At 46.7% G+C, this 21,897-nt stretch overlaps 1 pseudogene across 1 annotated transcript in view; it reads right to left on the minus strand.

Moving 5' to 3' along the window:
* The window catches only part of LOC310713852 (catenin delta-2-like), a 273,582-nt pseudogene that overhangs the window by 86,323 nt on the left and 165,362 nt on the right, over window positions 1–21,897 (minus strand). The window contains exon 3 of the transcript XR_014530107.1: window positions 17,007–17,119. The product of XR_014530107.1 is annotated as a catenin delta-2-like (transcript). The remainder of the gene's footprint in view (window positions 1–17,006; window positions 17,120–21,897) is intronic.

The following is a 21,897-nucleotide window of genomic DNA, read 5'->3' on the forward strand; positions in this document are numbered from 1 at the left end:
GGGGCTGATAGGGGTTACAATAAGATTTTGAAGCACTGCCTTACTGATATATAGGATGCTTCAAATTGTTCTGAAGGTAGTGCCCCCGCTTTTAGTTGGAAAGTCGGACAGAAAACAGATGATCACATTGAAGAGCAGTGCTATAGACGATAGTCACAACCTTGGACACATGTGATACATCTAGAGGTATGGTGTTTTCTCCAGTAGACATTTCCTCCCTAAAACTACAAAACTAAAAAGGCAGTTTGAGGATCCGCTTAACATCTGCCAAGTGTGGCAATCTTTTTTTTTTTTTAAATCACATTAATGCATCACAGGCAGTTACTCTGTCATAAACTCCTGTGACTTAAACCCCATGTGGAACTTCAGCAGGAAAGATTGCTTACTATGCTGCCAAGAGCAGCAGTTGCAACCCAGGTGCAGCCATGGTTGGGCTGGGCTTCCTCACCCCAGCTCTGACGCAGCAGGAAGGGGCACCTCCACCTCCTCTTGCTGTGTCAACTGCTGGGAATGTGCCCACATGGCGTTCTGGCCAATCACGGATGTGCGAGGGGGCAGGCTTGGGGGTGGACCTGAGAGATAACCTCTTTCTTCTGGTCTGCTCCCTGGCCATGGCCATGTAAAGCTGATTGCATCTAGGCCTTGGCAATTGATCAGCACTGGATTCCCCACTGTCCCGCACTGATTTTCAGGGTTTATGGGCTGCCTGAAGGTGAGCAGGCATGCCCTTGCTAGACCTTGCTATGGACCTCGTCATATTATTATTATTATTATTATTATTATTATTATTATTATTAGTGGCGGCTCCCAACAGAATATCAAAAACACAATAAAATATCAAACATTAAAAACTTCCCTAAACAGGGCTGCCTTCAGATGGGCCAGGGAGGAGCTTTTTTCTTGCAGACTAATGGGGCCTGCCTGAAGTTCTGCCTACCTCATACCACTTGCAACAACTTGTTAGCAGAATAGGGATTGAGTTGGATCCTTAGTCCACACAGATAGAGGTGGGGACCCACACTTAGCTGTCATGGAGTATCCACTTAAACGAGCCTGGGGGGTGATTCATGTCCAAATGCCCAGCTCGGGGGCTGACAGACCTTAGCACCTCTGATGTACTGTCCACATGTCCCTCTGGAATATGTTCGCTGGCTTTGATCTTAAGATTTTTGTGTGCAACCATAGTTTGCATACGTAATTCTGTGCAGGAGGAAGTCATGGCTAATGTTAAGAACATTCCTATCCTCTTTACATGTTTCCCACTTATGCTAAAAGCTATGGATCAAGCACATAACCTGAACTGTAAGTTTAATGTTGCTGAAGTTGCAAGATAGCGCTGCACAGAAAAACACACTAAATGACAGGAGTAAAATGCTCTTCTTTAACAGAATGAGCTCTCTGGTTACCAGCTTTATTAAATTAACCAAAGTATCGTGTATTTTCTTAAAGGTAAAGGGTAAAGGGATCCCTAACCATTAGGTGCAGTTGTGACCAACTCTGGGGTTGCGGTGCTCATCTCGCTTTATTGGCTGAGGGAGCCAGCGTACAGCTTCCAGGTCATGTGGCCAGCATGACTAAGCCGCTTCTGGCAAACCAGAGCAGCGCACGGAAATGCCGTTTACCTTCCTGCTGGAGTGGTACCTATTTATCTACTTGCACTCTGACGTGCTTTCAAACTGCTAGGTTGGCAGGAGCAGGGACTGAGCAACGGGAGCTCACCCCGTTGCGGGGATTCGAACTGTCAACCTTCTGATCGGCAAGTCCTAGGCTCTGTGGTTTAACCCACAGCGCCACCCGCGTCCCTGGTTGTATTTTCTTAGCTGAAGTTAAATATATATACTGTACACACACACACACAAACAATTGCTGGAAAAGGTCTCAACTGAAAGCCTATTTGAAAAGCTAGTGGGTCCAATATACAGATCAAATTAAATTAAATTAAATTAAGGTGATATTGGTAATATGAGGTCACTGTCTTGCTGAAGCTAAGTAGGTCTGGTTCTAGATATGAGACATCTTGATAAATTCATGTATGCTGACTTAGGTGCAAACACAGAAGAAAGGAGAGGCTATAGAATGTAAGGAACTAATAAAAAAGTACAGTGGTGCCTCGCAAGACGAAAAGAATCCGTTCTGTGATTCTCTTCGTCTAGCGGTTTTTTCGTCTTGCGAAGCAAGCCCATTGACGGATTAGCGGATTAGCGCTATTAGCGGCTTTTAGCGGCTTATCGGATCAGCTGATAAGCGGCTTAGCGGCTTAGAAAAAGGGGGGGGAGGAAAAAAAACCCGCAGGAACTCGCAAAACATTTTTGTCTTGCGAAGCAAGCCCATAGGAGATTCGTTTTGCGAAGTACCTCCAAAACGGAAAACTCTTTCGTCTAGCGAGTTTTCCGTCTTGTGAGGCGTTCGTCTTGCGGGGGACCACTGTAAGTAAATTCCGCTCTTCTCACCAGCAGCTTGCAATAGTTATTTCCTGAAGACTTCATGTATTAATTTGAACATGCTGCTACTTGTTGACAAATTGAACAGTGATCAATTCCCAGGTGCTTTTTTTTTTTAATCAAGTAGTTAAGGAAGGACATTGGATAAATAAATGAAAACCTAAACACATCAGATATTAGAACCTTTAGAACTGTGAGGGCTAGCTAGATATTATTTTTTATTTTCATGTAATGCAACCTAAATGTCTTACATTATTTACTTTTGCATTTAATTTAGTCTTTTTGTTATAAGCATATTACATACATGAAATATAAACATTTAAAATACAAATATGTTGCATTTCCTATCTCCGATATTTATATATTCATTCACAATGTCCAAAATAAACAGAATATGCAAAATAAATTCTCATTAAACTAATTATTAATTATTTTACATTTTCTACTATTTAAGACATCAAAAATGCAAAAGTTGCAATGAGAAGAGGGAAGCCCACAAAACTGAGCTTTCCTTTCCTTTGCATCTCCCTGCAGCCCCACAAAACCCTCTCCATAGGGTTTCCCCCTATGAACATGTCATAAGGGCTGCAGTGGGAAGGTGGAATCACCCCAAAGTGGGTGGAGCCTGGAGGAGTCTTGTTCCAAAAGGAGCTCTGATCCTGCAAAATCTCTCTGCCTAATTTGGGCAATTCCCACCCCCCACCACACTGCAGCCCCTGGAGAGGATTTCTGGGTGGCGGAGGGGGGGGAAGAGTGTGTTTGCATGAGCTGCCTTCCACTCACACAGCCATTGGATAAATATTACATGCTAAAAAAACCAACCCAGCAGCTATAATGGGGTTCATGATTTCTCAAAAGTTTCTTTCTGTTTAATTTTCTTTTGGCACCCCACATATTCTGTCAATCTGGCCATTTGAGCCAAATACTAAATTAATTTAATCATAGTTGGCACATTATGTAAACACCATTTAGAAGCTATTGGGATTTTTGCTGGAGTTCATGCCAATTCCAGATGTTTGGATTCACTTTTCTTCTTAAATATCCTGGCAGTCCATGAAATGGACTTAATTGTAAAGAGTATTCAATCATCCGACTAATAGAAATACTAAGTTAATTCCAGAAATGATGTTATCTTCTTACACTTCCACCACATATGCATAAAATTCACAATTCTTTTCCTACATCTTTTTGTACAGTGGTGCCTCGCAAGACGAAAAGAATCCGTTCTGTGATTCTCTTCGTCTAGCGGTTTTTTCGTCTTGCGAAGCAAGCCCATTGACGGATTAGCGGATTAGCGCTATTAGCGGCTTTTAGCGGCTTATCTGCTGATCGGATCAGCTGATAAGCTGCTTAGAAAAAGGGGGGGAAGAGAAAAAAACAGCAGGAATTCGCAAGACATTGTCATCTTGCGAAGCAAGCCCATAGGAAATTCGTTTTGCGAAGCACCTCCAAAACGGAAAACTCTTTCGTCTAGCGAGTTTTCCGTCGTGCGAGGCATTCGTCTTGCGGGGCACCACTGTATTTAGTATTGGATGTATTAAAAGAGCTAGCTTTTAAAATCCTGCTTGCACTGATTTTTGAAACAGCATCTCTGGTAACATTAAAAAACCACACACACACAGCAAAGTAATACATTTGGAATAAATAATTGTTTTGTCTGAGATGGACATTATAAAGGTCAAGCATATAATGGGGTTTTAGACATATTCATTGCGTACTATCTTATTTCATTCTCTCTGGCTTTCTGCATTGTGAAATTTGGTTTTAGTCATGTAGTTAATCTGCAATAACTATATAAGATTTTGTCTCTATATGAGCGTAAAGAAAGTTAAGAAAAGAAATACATATTTACAATAATGATACATTGCCAAGCAGAACACCCTGTTTAATCAACCAAAGCTTTATTTAAGAGTCATTCGCAATCAGACCATAATTATGCCATTAAAAGTATAGACCTGACTATAATAATTAGCCATCAGGGAATTTACAATATATCTGTAACCTAAGAATCTTTGGCAAAATAAATATTATGAGAAGCACAGCACAAAAATTAATTTATGACTGCAACTGCAGTCTTTCCTTAGTTTTTCGTATTTTGGGCATTCTTTCTAGGGATTTGAATGTGCTTAAGTTGTGAAACATCTGTGTTTGCTCCATTAGAAAAAAACATAAATTGTGTTTTTATGGATTAAAACAGGCACCACACTTAATGCTGAACATTTGAGAATAACTCATTACCAAAGAAATTAAAGGTTTAATTTTTTATTTTTATTTTTTGATAACGTGACAATTCCTTTAACATGTTCATTGACTCCCCTTCCTCCCCCCCCCCCGTGTTATGGATCTAATCCCCTTACTGCTTCAATTATTTCAAAATACCTTTCATTTGCAGAATACTGAATATAAGGATGCAGAATATTATCAGACAAGTTGTTTTGCCTAAGTTCTCAAACTTTAAATGGACAGCCTTAATTAAGGGCCTTCATTCACAATCCCTGACTTTTTATTTGTCCTTTTTGGGCATCTCATTTCACCCCACTACACTGATTTTAGCTCTATCCAGGGCAGGTGGCAGATATATCTTAAGATGCCACCTTGATGACAGCTACAACCTTGAAGAAATACACAGAGCCTGTGATGGTGTGCTGGTCCCGGGGGTAAGGTACCGTGAGTGTAGCAGAGTCCACACGAAGAGGGGCGAGGTCCGATGCAGAGAGCCGGGCGGGGAACAGGAACTCTGGAACAGAAGGCTGAGCAGGTAACAGGAACACCGGAGGGTTGGGAACAGGAGGCCGAGCAGGGAACAGGAGTACTGGATAGTCAGGAACAGGAAGCCGAGCAGGGATCAAGAACACAGGAAGGTCCGAAGCCAACAACGACGTTGCTCCCGCAACCTGGGGCCGGCCTGACTGGGCTTTTATCCTCTTCTAAGGTCAGGGGCGGTCCCGACCCCCAGGAGCCCCGCCTCCTCTGGCCTTAAGGCGAGCACTCCTCCTGGGGGCAACCAGTTCCCTTCGCCTCTCTGCCCTAAGCCTCTGCAGATCAGGAGAGGCCGAAGGGTTACTGGGCCCTGGAGGAGGCTCACCTGTGGCCACTGAGTCATCCAGCACCTCTGGGGCCAGAATGGTTTCACCTGGTGCCTGCTCTTGAGTTTCCTCAGCATCTAGGCCTTGCCCCAGTTCAGCCGGCCCTGGAGGCGGGGACTCCTGTGCCGGCTGGGATTCCTCCGGATCACTTTCAGACTCGGAATCCCAGGCCATCACACCATCCCCCCTCCCAGGCCCCCCCCCTCACTTGAGGGTCCGGACCTGGCTTGCTGGGGTACGCCGTATGAAACTCTCGGATGCAGGCAGGCGCGTGGACGTTGGCCGCTGGTTCCCAGGAACGGTCCTCTGGCCCATACCCCTTCCAGTCAATGAGATACTGCAGCCTTCCCCTGCGGTATCGGGAGTCCAGAATGCGTTCCACCTCGTACTCAGGCTCTCCCTGCACCAAAACTGGCTGCGGTCGGGGACGGTTCGGGTCGAACTCGTCGGGTGGGGCCACCGGACTCAGAAGGGACCTGTGGAATACCGGGTGAACCTTCAGGTGTGCTGGCAACCGGAGGCGGAATGCCACAGGCGAGACCTGGTTCACGATAGGGAACGGGCCGGTGAACCGGGCGTCCAGCTTCCGCGAAGGTCGAGAAGGGTGGAGGTGGCGAGTGGAAAGCCACACCAGGTCACCGACGTGAAGTTCCGGCCCCACCTGGCGGTGGCGGTCGGCCTGGACCTTGTACGCCTCCTTGGCCTGGCGCAGCTGCTCCATCAACAGCTGTTGCTGGGACTGGAGCTCCTGAAGCCACTCTGTCACCGCAGGGACTGCAGATGCCGGCAGCACATCCGGAAACAACCGTGGATGAAAACCATAACTGGCTTGGAACGGGGTCTGCTGGGTGGACGCATTCACCGCGTTGTTATAAGCGAACTCCGCCAATGCTAGGTGGTCGACCCAGTCGTCCTGCTGGTAGCTGCAGTAACACCGGAGGTACTGTTCCACCACCGCGTTCGCCCGTTCCGTCTGGCCATCAGTCTGTGGGTGGTAAGCAGATGAGAGACAGACCTCTGTCCCGAGGGCCTGGTGCAAAGCACGCCAAAACCGGGACGTGAACTGAACGCCACGGTCGGACACTACACGCTCAGGTAGGCCATGCAGGCGGAAGACATGCTGAAGGTACAGCTGCGCGGTTTCCTTAGCTGAGGGTACGGATGGGCAGGGGGCACAGTGTACCATCTTCGTGAAGTGGTCGGAGAAAACTAGAAGGCAGGTGCAGCCACGAGACGGGGGTAACTCCACTACAAAGTCCAAAGAAACTGTGTGCCAAGGACGTGGTGGAACCGGCAACGGCTGAAGAAGGCCGGGGGGTCGCCCGGTAGGCCCCTTGGCCCGCCTGCAGACGTCACAACCAGCGACGTAGCGAGCCACGTCGGCCTTCAAACGGGGCCACCAAAACTCACGGCTTACCAGATGGGTGGTCCGATACCGCCCAAAGTGCCCCGCCGCTGGCGCATCATGGGTCATCCGGAGAATCTCAGCCCGCAGCGGCCCTGATGGGATGTACAGGCGCCCGTGGTGCAGCAGAAGACCCTGATGCGAGACCAGCCCTGGATACTGAGGGCATGATCCTTCGGCCAGTTCCCGGAGTCGTTCCTGGGCCCAAGCGTCGACCCGCTGCTGTTCCCGCACCCGAGCCTGCAGTGGCTCAACCTCCTGGGTGGCCAGGAATGCAGCTGGTGGTAGGATCGTGGTGGGTGCTGCTTGCTGAACCGTGTCTACGTTGTCTTCGGGTTTCCGGGACAGGGCATCCGCCTTCTGGTTTTCGGAGCTAGGGATGTAGCGGATCCGGAACTGGAACCGGGAAAAGAACAACGCCCACCGGATCTGCCTTTGGTTCAGCTTGCGGGTGGTCTGGAGGTATTCCAGGTTCCGGTGGTCGGTTCTCACCTCCACCGGGTGTCGTGCTCCTTCAAGATGATGGCGCCAAACCTCAAAGGCCACCTTGATGGCCAGTAGTTCCCGCTCCCACACGGTATAGTTACGCTCCGCTGGGAGGAGCTGGCGGGAATAGAAGGCGCAGGGTAAAAGTGGCGCTTCCGGTCCGTGCTGCTGAGACAAGACGGCACCGAGAGCCGTACTGGAGGCGTCAGTCTCTACCACAAAGGGTCAAGAAGGATCCGGATGTTGCAAGATTGGCGCTCTCTGGAAACAGGCCTTCAACCCTTGAAACGCCTCCTCCGCCTCCTTGTCCCAGGAAAACGGCGTCTTGGGGCGCAGTAGTCGGGTCAACGGGGTGGTGCGGTGAGCATAGTCCGCAATGAAGGTCCGGTAATAGTTGGCGAACCCCAGGAAACGCTGTAGGTCCTTGCGGTTCCGAGGTGCCGCCCATTCTTGAACCGCTGCCACCTTCCCAGGATCCATCTGCACCCCACCTGGTGAGAGTCGGTGACCCAGGAAGTCCACTGACCGCTGATGAAACTCGCACTTGCTGAGCTTTGCATACAGACGATGCTCGCGCAAGCGCTGCAGCACGGTCCGGACATGGCCTTCGTGGCACGCCGGGTCACGGGAGTAAACCAGAATGTCATCCAAGTACACCACCACGTACTTGTCTAGCAAGTCCTGGAACACGTGGTTGATGTACCGTTGGAACACAGCAGGCGCGTTGCACAAACCAAAGGGCATAACCAGGTATTCGAACTGTCCGTACCGGGTCCCAAATGCGGTCTTCCACTCATCCCCGGCGCGGATCCGAATCAAATTGTAGGCACCCCGGAGGTCTAGCTTGGTGAACACCTGCGCCCCTTGCACCCGCTCCAGTAACTCCGAAATAAGGGGCAAGGGGTACCGGTCCGGGATGGTAATTTTGTTCAGGGCCCGGTAATCATGGCAAAGGCGGAGCTCCCCACATTTCTTTTTAACAAAGAGCACTGGCGCAGCAGTGGGCGAGGTAGAAGGCCTAATGAACCCACGCTCCAGGTTCTTGCGCAAGAAGTCCTGTAAAGCCTCGCGCTCTGGCTCTGTTAACGAGTATAAGCGACTCACCGGTAGAGGCGCTCCGGGCTGGAGGTCTATGCCACAGTCAAAGGACCGATGCGGCGGCAGCTGGTCTGCCCCCCGTTCCTCAAACACGTCGTGATATTCCCGGTATTCAGCGGGGAGCGTTGCAGCAACCTCCTCAGTGGGCGCAGCTGCTAGCATCTCAGTCTCAGCAGGAGAACTGGGGTCTGGGAAGTGTACAGTCCGTTTGACCCAGTCAATCCGCACATTGTGAGCCTCCAGCCAGTCCATCCCAAGCACCAGGGGGAACCGGGGCATGGAGGCAATATCCAGAGTTCGCATCTCACGGTGCTGCTGGAGGCACAGGACCAGGGGCTGGGTCTCCTGAGTGACGGCACCCGAACGCAGGGGCCGTCCGTCGATTGCCTCCACCTGCACCGGTTCTGGCTTGTTCCGAAGTGGCACCCGATGCTGGGCAGCAAAAGCAGCGTCCATATAAGAGCGGGTTGCGCCCGAATCCACCAGCGCATGGGTAAGAATCCATGGCCCTCCTGGAGGGTATAGATGTACCGGAACCATAAGGTGTTGTAATTCAATTGGTGCGGCCCCATTCTGTGCTGTTTGGGACCCCAAGTAGCCAGGGCCATCAGCTACTGTGGTTTGGTGGTTTCCCTGCGGCTGGCGTTTCTCAGGACAGGACCTTGCATAGTGTCCGCTTCCGCCACAATAGAGACATAGATTCCCCTCCCGACACCGCGACTTCTCTGCGGGAGAGAGGCGTGGCCGCACTGCCCCAAGCTGCATAGGTTCCTCCAATGACTTAGCTGGGCCCGTGGGGCTGCTGGTAGACACTGGGGCCAAGAATTGGAGGTGCCGGCGGTCCCGAGCCTGACGCCGGTCCTCTAGCCGATCGTCAATCTGTAGACTCCATTGAACAAGGGTGTCTAGCGTGGTGGGGCGTTCCATTGTGGCCAGCTGGTCCAGTATCTCATCTGAAAGCCCCTCGAGATACTGGTCCCGGAGAGCCGAGTCGTTCCAGGTCAAGTCCTGTGCCAGCAGCCGGAATTCTGTGGTGTATGCGGCCACCGTGGTCTTGCCCTGCCTCAACCGCCGAATCGCCCGGTTGGCTTGACTCCCCTTCTGGGGGTTGCCGAACGCGGCCTCCAACAGATTGCAAACCCCCCCGTAGTCTGTCAGCAAGGGGGAGTCTTGCCTGAGCAGCGGCAACGCCCACTTGGCCGCCTGGTCCTTTAACAAACTAATCAAAAAATGCACCTTGGTGCGGTCGTCAGGGAAATTCTGGGCGCGCCCCTGAATATACAGCTTGGCCTGGGCAAGGAACATGGGAAAGCTGGCCGGGGCCCCATCAAATTTCTCAGGCAAGGCCACTGGGTACTTGCCAGAAGCCGGGGCGTCGGCCCCAGGAGCCGGTAGGGCGTCCAAACGCTGCTGCAGTGCCGTAATCGCGTTACTGAGCTGCTGCACGGTGTGCCTCAAAGCCTGGTTCTCCTGGGCTATTGCCAACAGTGTAGCCGCTTGGTCGGCCATGGCCTCTGACTCTTCCCGAACGCACCCCTACGAAGGGGGAGTGCGGGTGTGGCGGGAGCAAACTGTGCTGGTCCCGGGGGTAAGGTACCGTGAGTGTAGCAGAGTCCACACGAAGAGGGGCGAGGTCCGATGCAGAGAGCCGGGCGGGGAACAGGAACTCTGGAACAGAAGGCTGAGCAGGTAACAGGAACACCGGAGGGTCGGGAACAGGAGGCCGAGCAGGGAACAGGAGTACTGGATAGTCAGGAACAGGAAGCCGAGCAGGGATCAAGAACACAGGAAGGTCCGAAGCCAACAACGACGTTGCTCCCGCAACCTGGGGCCGGCCTGACTGGGCTTTTATCCTCTTCTAAGGTCAGGGGCGGTCCCGACCCCCAGGAGCCCCGCCTCCTCTGGCCTTAAGGCGAGCACTCCTCCTGGGGGCAACCAGTTCCCTTCGCCTCTCTGCCCTAAGCCTCTGCAGATCAGGAGAGGCCGAAGGGTTACTGGGCCCTGGAGGAGGCTCACCTGTGGCCACTGAGTCATCCAGCACCTCTGGGGCCAGAATGGTTTCACCTGGTGCCTGCTCTTGAGTTTCCTCAGCATCTAGGCCTTGCCCCAGTTCAGCCGGCCCTGGAGGCGGGGACTCCTGTGCCGGCTGGGATTCCTCCGGATCACTTTCAGACTCGGAATCCCAGGCCATCACAGATGGCCCTCCTTAAGGAGATTTCTAAAGGTACCAAGGATGCTGATGAGTTAAAAGATGGGGAATTTTGTTTATTTATCCATTAATTATTAATTCTCCACTTTTCTCCCGGTGCAGGACCTAAGGCAGCTCTCGGCATAAATTAAAACAAATATAACTAAAAGCACGTAATAAAAAATATTAATATTAAAGAAGAAGTAAATAAGTAACGCTATGAAAAACAGCACTGAAAACACAACCACGTAAAAGCGTAAGAAAGAAAGGGCACAACACTCAGTCTCGGAAGACTCTGCCACAACAGCCAGTTAGTGGCCAAAGGCCTGATGGAACAACAACAACAAAAATACTTTGCCTGCTGGGAAAAGGAAAGCAGAAAAAAAGGAGCCATTGTACCTCCCATGAAAGGGAGTTCTACAATCTGGGAGTAGCCACCAAGAAGGCCCTCTCTTGCGTCCTCTTACCCTAAGGTTACCATATTTTGAAGAGCAGAAAAGAGGACACATTTGCCGACTTCTACTTTTAACTATGGAACGCTATGACGACACTCATTTTACATACCCATGAAAAAGAGGACATGTCCTGGAAAAAAAGAGAACATATAGCAACCCTATTATCCTGAGAGAGAAGATAATGGACCTAAAATCTGCCCTCCACTTCAAGGAGGTATTCATGAAAACAGAGAGCCACATCTCCATTTTTGGGAACCATGATGAAAGGACCATAACTGGAAGCCACATTACTGTAGTCATATGGAGCAATGGAGGAGGAAAATGGTAGAGATTGGTGAGCAAAATGTGTCCTATAACAGACATAAAATTCCTGATTTGTGGTAGAATATTTTGGCAGAAATGTATTGATTTATGTCAATGATAAAACTCCATAAGCTTTGCATCAGTCTTCCTCTCATCTCCTTTTCTACTGTCCTTTCATATTTTGCGCCCCCCCCCCCACTTCATGCTGACCTGTTCCTGTACAGATTATTATAGTGGGAGTTCACTCTTTACCACTTGGCAGAAGGGGGAAACCTATACAGTACATTTGCAATCAATTAAATAAGCTTTAGGGACGCGGGTGGCGCTGTGGGTTAAACCACAGAGTCTAGGGCTTGCCTATCAGAAGGTCGGCGGTTCGAATCCCCATGATGGGGTGAGCTCCCGTTGCTCGGACCCTGCTCCTGCCAACCTAGGTAAAGGGACCCTGACCATTAGGTCCAGTCGCGACTGACACTGGGGTTGCGGCGCTCATCTCGCTTTATTGGCCGAGGGAGTCGGCGTACAGCTTCTGAGTCATGTGGCCAGCATGACTAAGCCACTTCTGGCAAAACCAGAGCAGCGCATGGAAACACCGTTTACCTTCCTGCCAGAGCGGTACCTATTTATCTACTTGCACTTTTACGTGCTTTCGAACTGCTAGGTTGGCAGGAGCTGGGACCGAACAACGGGAGCTCACCCCATCATGGGGATTCGAACCGGCAGCCTTCCGATCGGCAAGCCCAAGGCTCAGTGGTTTACACCACAGCTTCACCCGCGTCCCCTTTCTTATCATTAGCATAGTGTTTAAGGCTATTTGTTCAAAATTTTAAGTTCTTCGACGCAATAACATTTTGCATTGCAATTTTTTAATTAAAAAACCCATCCAGTGCTGCAACTTACAGTTTACTCTCATGATATAATAATCAACTTTATAGTTTCCAATGCTCCCTTGTCTGGAAATCACCACCAAGTCTCTTTTTAAACCATTCAGCGAAGCTCCTCATAATAGCTTTATTATGCTTTTGTTCCAATTCACAAAGAGTCTCCAATACTGAATCCCATGGTAACTGATTTTCCTCATGAGTAGGGTTGGAGCAGCATACAAATGGAAAAGCCTTATTATGACACTGAGCCCATCTCCTTTCAAGCTCCAGATACAGCCCCTACTGTGCATTTCACATCTTGCCAAAGTCAGGAAGGCAAGAAAGGCACCAGCCAAAAGTAAAGGGAAACAAAAAAAGAATGAAAAGGGGGTCAGTTCTAGGGTTTCAAAGGAAACACTCATCAGAATAATGTGACCCATTCCTAAATTAGTAAGAAAAGAAAGCCGTTTGCATCAGTTTAGTACTATATAGAACTAATTTGAGTGTTAGTGGCTGTGGAAGTACATAAGCAAATCAGCATACAATGTACCGAAAGATCAGACTTGGGGTTTTCACTTTTTCACTGCAGCTTGGTTTGGTATTCAAGTGAAAATGACCAAACATTGATCAGAGCAACTCTAGGAGGCATGCATATCCTCCTCATTTTACACAGAATAATACATGGAATACACTGCATCCTCCTTGAGATCTCCCATTGAGTCAAAAGGGAGATTGTGATTTTAGAAAATGAATATAATTACATGGCAATATTTGCTGTAACATAGTGGGGCCTCCAGCTATGTTAGCTTTGCTTACTCTGCATTCTTCCCTACAAACAAATGTGTCTATATTGTTAAAGAGGTTTTTTTTTTGGGGGGGGGGAGAAACCAGTTCTATTTTTCTAGAAAAAGAAGTGCCAGAACTCACCATGAAAACCTCCCATGTTCTCTTATAATGGCAATGGTGCCCACCTGAGAGGTGCCAGGACTAAGTTCTGGTGAGTTCCAGCTTTAAAAAAGCCCTGAGGAGCCCCCTAAAGTTCTAAGGTTACCAGATTTTTTTCAATGAATCCTGGGACACTTTTCAACTTCAATGGATTTTGTATGGGGACTGATTTGTCAATCCGGGGACTGTCCCCAGGCAACGGGGTCATCTGGTAACCTTACCCTAAACCCTAGAAATTAATAAATGGTAGGATTTTGACTAATTGGGAGATGAAAGGAGAAATACAAGCTGCAGAGGAATTCCTGGGCTAGCCTATGCCAAATGACCTGGCTAAGCTAGGGCCATTAAGAAACAATACAGGGCCACTGGCATTGTAAGAAAACGGTCTTTTTTCCTCCTGCCCTGAGGTATGAACAGAGGCAGGGGATCTGGAAAGTTGCCAGGGCAACTGGGCATGATGTCACACTTGAGTTTGGGGCCTTTGGCACGGCAGGAGACTTGGAATAGGCAGAATAATTTTGGCTGAAGGCAGACTGGGAAAGATGCCTTGGACTCCACTGCTGCATTGCTGTGGGAAACAAGCCCCTACTGTGCTGTAAGATCTTGACTCCCTCCATCTAAATTCAGGTGTAAATATGTGAATAAATCATATTTCTTAAAACTATGACAGTCTTGATTATCAAAAGAACACAGACCCTGGGTAAGCACCTGGAAACACGCCCCCCTCAATTTTGCTATGACTCAGTAGAGAGTAGGGATGGTGCCCAACTTCTGTAACCATGTGTTTCCAAACACAATTTCCAAACACAATTCTCTACCTTCCACAGCAGCTGGAGCTGTACAAAGAAGCACCGTTTATAACACATGATCATGATTTCAAGTCCTCAGTTCAAGGTGGTTAATTTCCCAATGTAACTAATAGCCTCATCTCTCCTTCCTGTGTTTATGATACAAATTTGTAAATCAGCATCTTATTCTTCTTTGGCGATCACTCTTGGCTAAGTAAGATTGTCTCCCATGAACTCACCCTTAACAGTGACTCTGCAAATGACTGTGGAGGCCAGTTCTGGATCCACATGTCCATCCACATTGGGGACATAGGTTTCCGGGCGGGAGTTGATCAAGGTGAGGGTTTGCCAAACATTTCTCCCTTTCGTCCTGAGTTTGAGCGTCTTTAAGGTCTATGGCACTTTTGGTAAAGGCTGTTCTCCAATTGGAGTGCTTGCAGGACATTGTTTCCCAGTTGTCAGTGTTTATGCTACTTTTTGTTAGATTTGCCTTGAAGAGAGTCTTTAAACTTCTTTTGTTGACTGCCAGCATTACGTTTTCCATTTTTACTGTAAGTTTGGCATAGAGTAGTTGCGTTGAAAGACGATAATCAGGCATCCGCACAACATGACCAATCCAACATAGTTGATGTTGAAGAATCATTGCTTTGACACTGGTGATCTTTGCCTGTCTTCCAGTTTGCCTGCCTTCCCAAGTGACATGTAATTTTTTTCAGAGACACCGTTGATGGAATCTTTTGAGGAGTTGGGGATGGTGTTTATAAGTGGTCCATGTTTCACAAGCGTACAGTAAGGTTGGTAGTACAATAGCTTTGTAAACAAGCATTTTGGTTTCCCTGAGAATGTCCCGGTCCTCAAAGACTCTGCACTTCCATTGGGAGAAAGCTGCACTCGCAGAGCTCAGGCAATGCTGGATTTTGGCATCAATGTCTGCCCTTGTGGAAAAATAGCTGGTCAGGTAGGAGAAGTGATTGACCTTTTCCAATGTTATACCATTATGTTTGATTAGTGGTGCTGCAGAGAGATTGGTTTGTGCTTGTTGGTGTAGCCGGTTTTTTGGATGTTGAGCGATAGGCCAAGCTTTTCATAAGCTTCTGTGAAACTATTTAGGATGGTTTGGAGGTCATCCTCTGAGTGTGCACACGCTACATTGTCATCAGCATATTGAAGCTCTATGGCAGACGTTATGGTAACCTAACTCTTTGCTTTCAGTGTACTCAGGTTAAAGAGCTCTCCATCTGTTTGATATATGATTTCTACCCTGGTGGGGAGTTTCCCTTCGACAATGTGTAGATTCATGGCAGTGAAAATAATAAATAGAGTTGGGGCAATAACACAACCCTGTTTAACACCTGATCCCACTGTGAATGGTTCACTTTGAGAGCTATTGTTACCTGTGATTTTGCTGTCATATTATCACAAAGGAGCTGAATGATGTTCACAAATGTATCTGGGCAGCCAATTTTCAGAAAGACAGTCCACAGGGCATTACGATTTACAGTGTTGAAGGCCTTAGCCAGGTCAATAAACCCTATATACACGGGTTGGTTTTGCTCTCTGCAGTGAAAATCATGTCCACTGTCCCCTTAGAAGGTTGAAAACCATTTTGGGATTCAGGAACGGTAGCCTAGGATATAGTTGCTAATATCCCACAATGAAGGGGTGCACTCACTGCTTTTGTTAATAGTGGTGGACATAAATGCAAGAACTTCTTTCAGTTGTCCTAGGAGTACAGGTGACCCCCTATTTACATGGGGATTCTGTTCCAGGCCCCCACTGAGATCAGGCAATATTCCTACTGTTAGGAAGAGTGTTTAAGGGAAATGTCTAAAATTAGCAATAATCACATGTCGGATTAACATCAATGACTACAATACTGCCACTGTGCCTTTAGACGCTTAAAAAACACCAAGAATCAATGCACACATTAAAGAACAGATTGGCAGTATCTTGAAACCACATTGCGAAGCTTTTGACCCCCTTTTTGCATTTGCTCAATTATTTAAAATAAAATATTGTTTTAAAGGATTTTGGCTAACCAGAAATTACTATGCAATCATTTGAATTTTATTTTGTTTTCCGGGTCTCTCAAATTTCTGGCATATCATCAGACTTGAAGTGCTTTTTTAATTATTTGCAAATTTGGCTCCATGAAGTGTATGGCCTATTATCACAAAGCAATAACTGGGCTATTCTTCTGTCAACATCTCATTAATATTATGCAATTGTTTAGAAATGTTTAGAGGATCATCTCCAGTGTAATCATTTCGTCCTCTTACAAGAATGATCTTCTACTACAAATTCACTTTACAAGCCTAATCATGCCTTCAGACAAGCAACCTAAGATACCAACCTAAATTTAGTATTCCATGCAAGTCTCTGCTTAGATCGAACCTTTTAAAAGTGAAATCTATTAGCACCATTATAATTCTGCATACGGAATCATGCTACCTGCATGAACATTTTTCTCATTATTTCCCAGAGATACAAGAAGAACCAGATTTCAGAACATTGCAGTTAAAAAAAATCATACATATTTTAAAATGCATAAATAATTTCTCTACTAAAATGATCCAACTAGAAGAATGACCAAAAGGTTATCCAGTAATATATTTCCACAAGTTATGTTTGTGTGACAGGAAATGATCTGGGGCACTCTCTCCATTTTCACATGCCAAAAAGCTGCATTTATTTTTCGCTGCATTTATTTTTCTTATCCCAGTGCATGAGAAAAAGGAGCCAAACCTAGCAGATTCAGAAGTCAAATTATTTCATTGCCTCCACAGTTTTCACGAGTAATTGCGACATCTATTTTTGCCCACGATTCACAATCATTTTCTCTTTGCTAATAAATCACAGCTCCACCCTGATATGTCAGAGGAGGAACACAATCCATTATCAATGCCAATCAGCTATGGAGAAATAACACAATAACTCTCATACGATACCTAATGCTGTTCATGCTTCCAGTCTCAGATCCCAGTTTACATCTCTCCAGCTGGCTGGCGACAATCTGGCGTTCAGCCTCAAGTTCTCGGGTAAGCCTTTCAAACTGTAACTCCTGAAATGCAAAACACACTTCTGTTACAAACTTTGTGAAATCCAGGTAATATGTATCCAAGAAGCTTCCTTGTTCCTGGTTTCAGGATGACCCTCTGTCTCTCCCCCCACCGGTCATAGCTGTCAACCGTCCCTTGAAGGGAAGCTCTGCTTCTGCACATGACTGTGGCATGATGGGAAGTCTTGCTTCTAAGCTTTTCTCTGCTTCTGCACATGCTGCACAACCCGTTCTAAATACCAAGACATTCCCTCATCTCCCTAGAATGTTCAGTTCATGACAACATTATACTCTGACCTGTTCTTAATGCATAGCTGACCACATCTACGGAATGTGATTATTATGTTCTTTCATGTTATGATCAATCATTAGTAATTGTTTTAGTCTTGCTATATTAATCACTGGTTATAATTTAATTAGGAGGTTTCATGCCTGTCTCGTTCTGTGCTCCCTTTCCCAGCCTTTAATCTATTGGTGATTAATGCCTATATGTAACCTTTGCTTTGTACTTGTGTTAACCAATCAGCAACAAGTTGCTTTGTGTTTGTGTCAACCAATCAGCAACCTGTGGCAATGTTGTAATATTCAATAAAAGAGTCTTCTCGGGACTTGCTCGAGAGATGCCTCTCACATGACACTTGCTACTCGTCTGTCGTTATTCCAACCCAACAGTCCCTTATTTGGCAGGAAACTCCCTTATCCCAGTGCTGTGTCCCACTGCTGTCCCGGATTGATGATGTCCCTTAAATTTCCCAGGTTTCACGCTTGCCTGGCTCGGGAGAGAAGCAGCGGCTCAGGGTCCTCTGCCACAAGAGAGCGCGCGCACATGAGCTGCCGTGTCTCCATCTCTCCCTTTCCCCCTCAGGGACACGTCATGAGGAGATGGGTGGCAGCGGGCGGGCAGGCAGCCCCTCTCTTGCAAGACTTCCGCCGCACTGTCAGGGGAAGCCGGAGGCGGCTGAGGAGGCGGCCTGAGGAAGGAGGAAGAGGAGGGGATGGGGAGGGACACAGAAGGGCAGCGCCACAACCATCTCATGCCGGGCTCGCAGGTGAGAGTCTCTCTTCCTCCCTCCCTCTCTCTCGGGCAGGGAAGGACCGATGGAACTCCTTGCGCCAGGACGACGGCAGCCCCGATGTGCATAAGCTAAGCAAAATCCCTTATTTTGGCTGCTGATCCCTTATTTTCAAGGCTGCTGGACTTTTAAAAAAAGTACTGCCCACCTCGCCCTGGCTGGGCCAAGGGCGGCGGGGGGTGGGAGGGAATGTATGAGGCTAGGGGCCAAAGTTATGGTGGACTATGCGGCAGAAGTTCCCAGTTCATGGGTGACCCAAATGGAATCTGGCATGCCCTAGAAAAGCCTAGCACAGGCATAGGCAAACTCCGGCCCTCCAGAGGTTTGGGACTACAATTCCCATCATCCATAGCTAACAGGACCAGTGGTCAGGGATGATGGGAATTGTAGTCCCAAACCTCTGGAGGGCTGGAAGCCTAGCATGTGCCAATAAGCAAATTTGGCAGATCTGGGTGTTGGATCAATCAGGTAGAATGCCCTCCTGAGGGAGACCCACCTAGCTGCAATACTGAACACTTTTAGGGTTGAGGATTTCTTGGAGATGTTTTTATTTTCTGCTGCTACTTTTATGTTGGTTGTTGTCCCCCCCCCTTGTGATTTGTTGTTGCATTGTTTATATTACGAGATTGTTTATTTCTGCAGCTATTTTGTTTTATCATTATTTGCAGGTATGATTTTACTGCCATTCTCAGTCCCTCCAAGTGTCCCTATTTTCCAGGGACGTCCCTGATTTAGAGAAGCAATCCCAGTTTCTGGATTTGATCCCAGAATATCCCGATTTTCCTAGGGATGTCCTTATTTTCATTGGAGAAATGCTGGAGGGTATGGAGTTATCTGACCCACAAGCCACCTGAAGGCAAATCCTGTATAGGTAAGTTTTTTAAATGTTTAAAGTTTTATTATGTTATTGTATATGTTGGAAGTTGCCCAGAGTGGCTGGGGCAACCCAGTAAGATGTGTGGGATATAAATAGTAAAATTATCATTATGGAATAGGATGTCCCTGTTTTCATTGGAGAAATATTGGAGGGTATGCATTTTATTTGATTTTCAGTTGCAAGCTACTCTGGTTTCTGTTCAAAGAAAAGGAAGGGATAAATGAACAAAACAGTTGGACTGCCCCTAGGGTTCATTGGCATTCAGATAGTAGTTTCCTGATAGCACATGCTTTTCACTGGTCACACTAGTATGCAATAATAGATGGTTGGCAATGCTACCCAAAAGGCAGACTAGAAGGATTATGCTAGTAGTTGAAAGAAGGTGCAATGGAAAATATCACAAAATATTATTTTCTTCAAATACAGTAACTGTGCTTTATTGAGAAAGGCTTTAAAAATTGATGGTTGGTGCCAAATGATGTCCAATATCTGTCTGGTTGTTTTGTGTTTTAGAGGGTTATTGCTGGCATGTGCTATTTATTATTTTAGGAAGAGGATGGAAAGGACTTTTTCTGGTTATCGTTTCAAGTAAAGGAGGGTTTTAATTTTGTGCAGGGATCTCTTTTCTTTCAGGATTCACTCTCATTGAAAGTGCAGGCAATTCTCCCTTCACAGAAGCACAGCAGGCTTTGCGCGTGATTGCAGCAAACATGAAACACACACAAAACCTGGACTATAAGACTAACAGACATGAGAATAAGCACCTTCTTACGCATCAGTGTGCCAAGAAATCCCAAACTCTCCAGAGGGGTGTTAATAATATAAAATATATCAATGGCTTGTAGAGAGACAAGGGGCATACCAGGTATGCCCAAGAATATCCATAATCAGAACAGTCTAAACAAAATAAAAAATTGTACAGCAGTCATGAGTTGCCCAGGACAAGACTGTAGCAGCTATCATCATCGATTATTTATACCCCGTCCTTATACTGTTTATACACTGCCCATCTGGCTGGGTTTCCCCAGCCACACTGTGCAATTTACAGCATATATAAAAACATAGTAAAACATCAAGCATTAAAAACTTCCCAATACAGGGCTGCCTTCAGATGTTTTCTAAAAGTTGTGTAATTCTTTATCTCCCTGACATCTTATGGGAGGGTGTTCTGCAGGGCGGGTGCCACTGCCGAGAAGGCCCTCTGCCTGTTCCCTGTAACTTTACTTCTCACAGTGAGGGAACCGCCAGAAGACCCTCAGGAGTGGACCTCAGTGTCGGAGCTGAATGATAGAGGTGGAGACACTCCTTCAGGTATATTACTTAGTCCCTGACCAGGTTGCTGCAATGGAACTTAGTGAGGTGCTGTAGGAATGCAGAAATTAAGGGCAGGTATTCAAAACAACATAGCCTTTCGGGCATCGACTTTATAATGGAAGTTTGCATAGACACCAGTAATTAGCTAAAGAATATGACCAGCTTCTTTCTACTGCTAGGTGCCTGACAAGACTAAAAAGTGCAGTTGCTGCAGAAGAAAAATAACACAAACCAACAAAGCCCCTTTAAAGCACAAATTAGGCATAAGACTATAAACAATCATAGCTTATCCATTCATTAGTTTATCCACTTCTGCATTCAAAGAACAGTGAAGTTCTTTGTTCATAAGCTTATTTCAGAACGTTTTGCACTCATAATTGCTTAAACTCTTCTGATTTCCTGCCTAAATATTCCACTTCTTGCTGCTATCTCACAAAATAGTATTTTATTTAAATAGCTCTACCTGTTATCACATCTGATGGATTTATGGGAAACTAACATGCACTCCCCTAGGTGGTATTCAGGCTGTCCCCATAGTAGAAGTATCCAAACAAAGAATGAATACATTTTTGTTTAGGCACTTGGATCATATAGGAAATTGACTTCTGTGTGAGGTCCTACAGATTCTTATCACTGCTGATTTTACTGTATTTTATTGTGATTTTATTACTGCAAGGTTGTTTTATTTACAAACACCGGCTCCCTCGGCCTATAAAGCGAGATGAGCGCAGCAACTCCAGAGTCGTTCACGACTGGACTTAATTGTCAGGGGCCCTTTTACCTTTAAGCTGCCCTTAGTAAGCTGCCTCCAGGTTGGAGGAAAGGAGGGGTAAAATATTCTTTGAATATTGTCTTTCAGACTCTCTTTCTCTCAAACCTGACCAAGCCAAACTCTTGTAATATCTGCACATTCTTTCTTAATCATTTTACAGCTGTTTTACACATGGATTTTTTTGACGCATTCATAGGAGGAAACATACATACATCAAATTTACTTACAATCTTCTCTTCTCTCCCCCATCTACCCCCACCTTTACTGAAAATGACAGATATTAAACACATCTCTTACTTGGTGGAAAAGAGTACCGTAGTTGGTGCTTGATTTATATTGTCTGTTCTATGAATAGATTTAGCAATAGGGGATGACAGTTCTGTCAGTCAGTTCTGCTGTTACCATTTCTCACCTCTCCTGGTGGCATCCTTATCTATTATCGATATCAGTAGAAGAGAGAGAGAGATTTCCCATAAACACCCTGGCCTCCAGCCAGACAGGACACTGTGTAACAAGTGATTAATTGAAGAGGCAGCACATGAGATTGCAAGGGTTTGTGGTCTTAGCACCATGTCTGGAAACATAACTAAAAGCTTTGAAAGAAGCAATAGGCTCAGGACCAACATCTCTGTTAGGTTTCAGCCAACTCTACCAATTTTGCAGTAAACCAATAAATCAGCACAATTTCTCAAATCAAGAATAACCCTTCATATGACAGAAAAAGTCTCCAGTTTTTATACCGTTT

This window comes from Podarcis liolepis (assembly GCF_965112155.1).
Source record: "Podarcis liolepis genome assembly, chromosome: 8".
Taxonomy (NCBI): domain Eukaryota; kingdom Metazoa; phylum Chordata; class Lepidosauria; order Squamata; family Lacertidae; genus Podarcis; species Podarcis liolepis.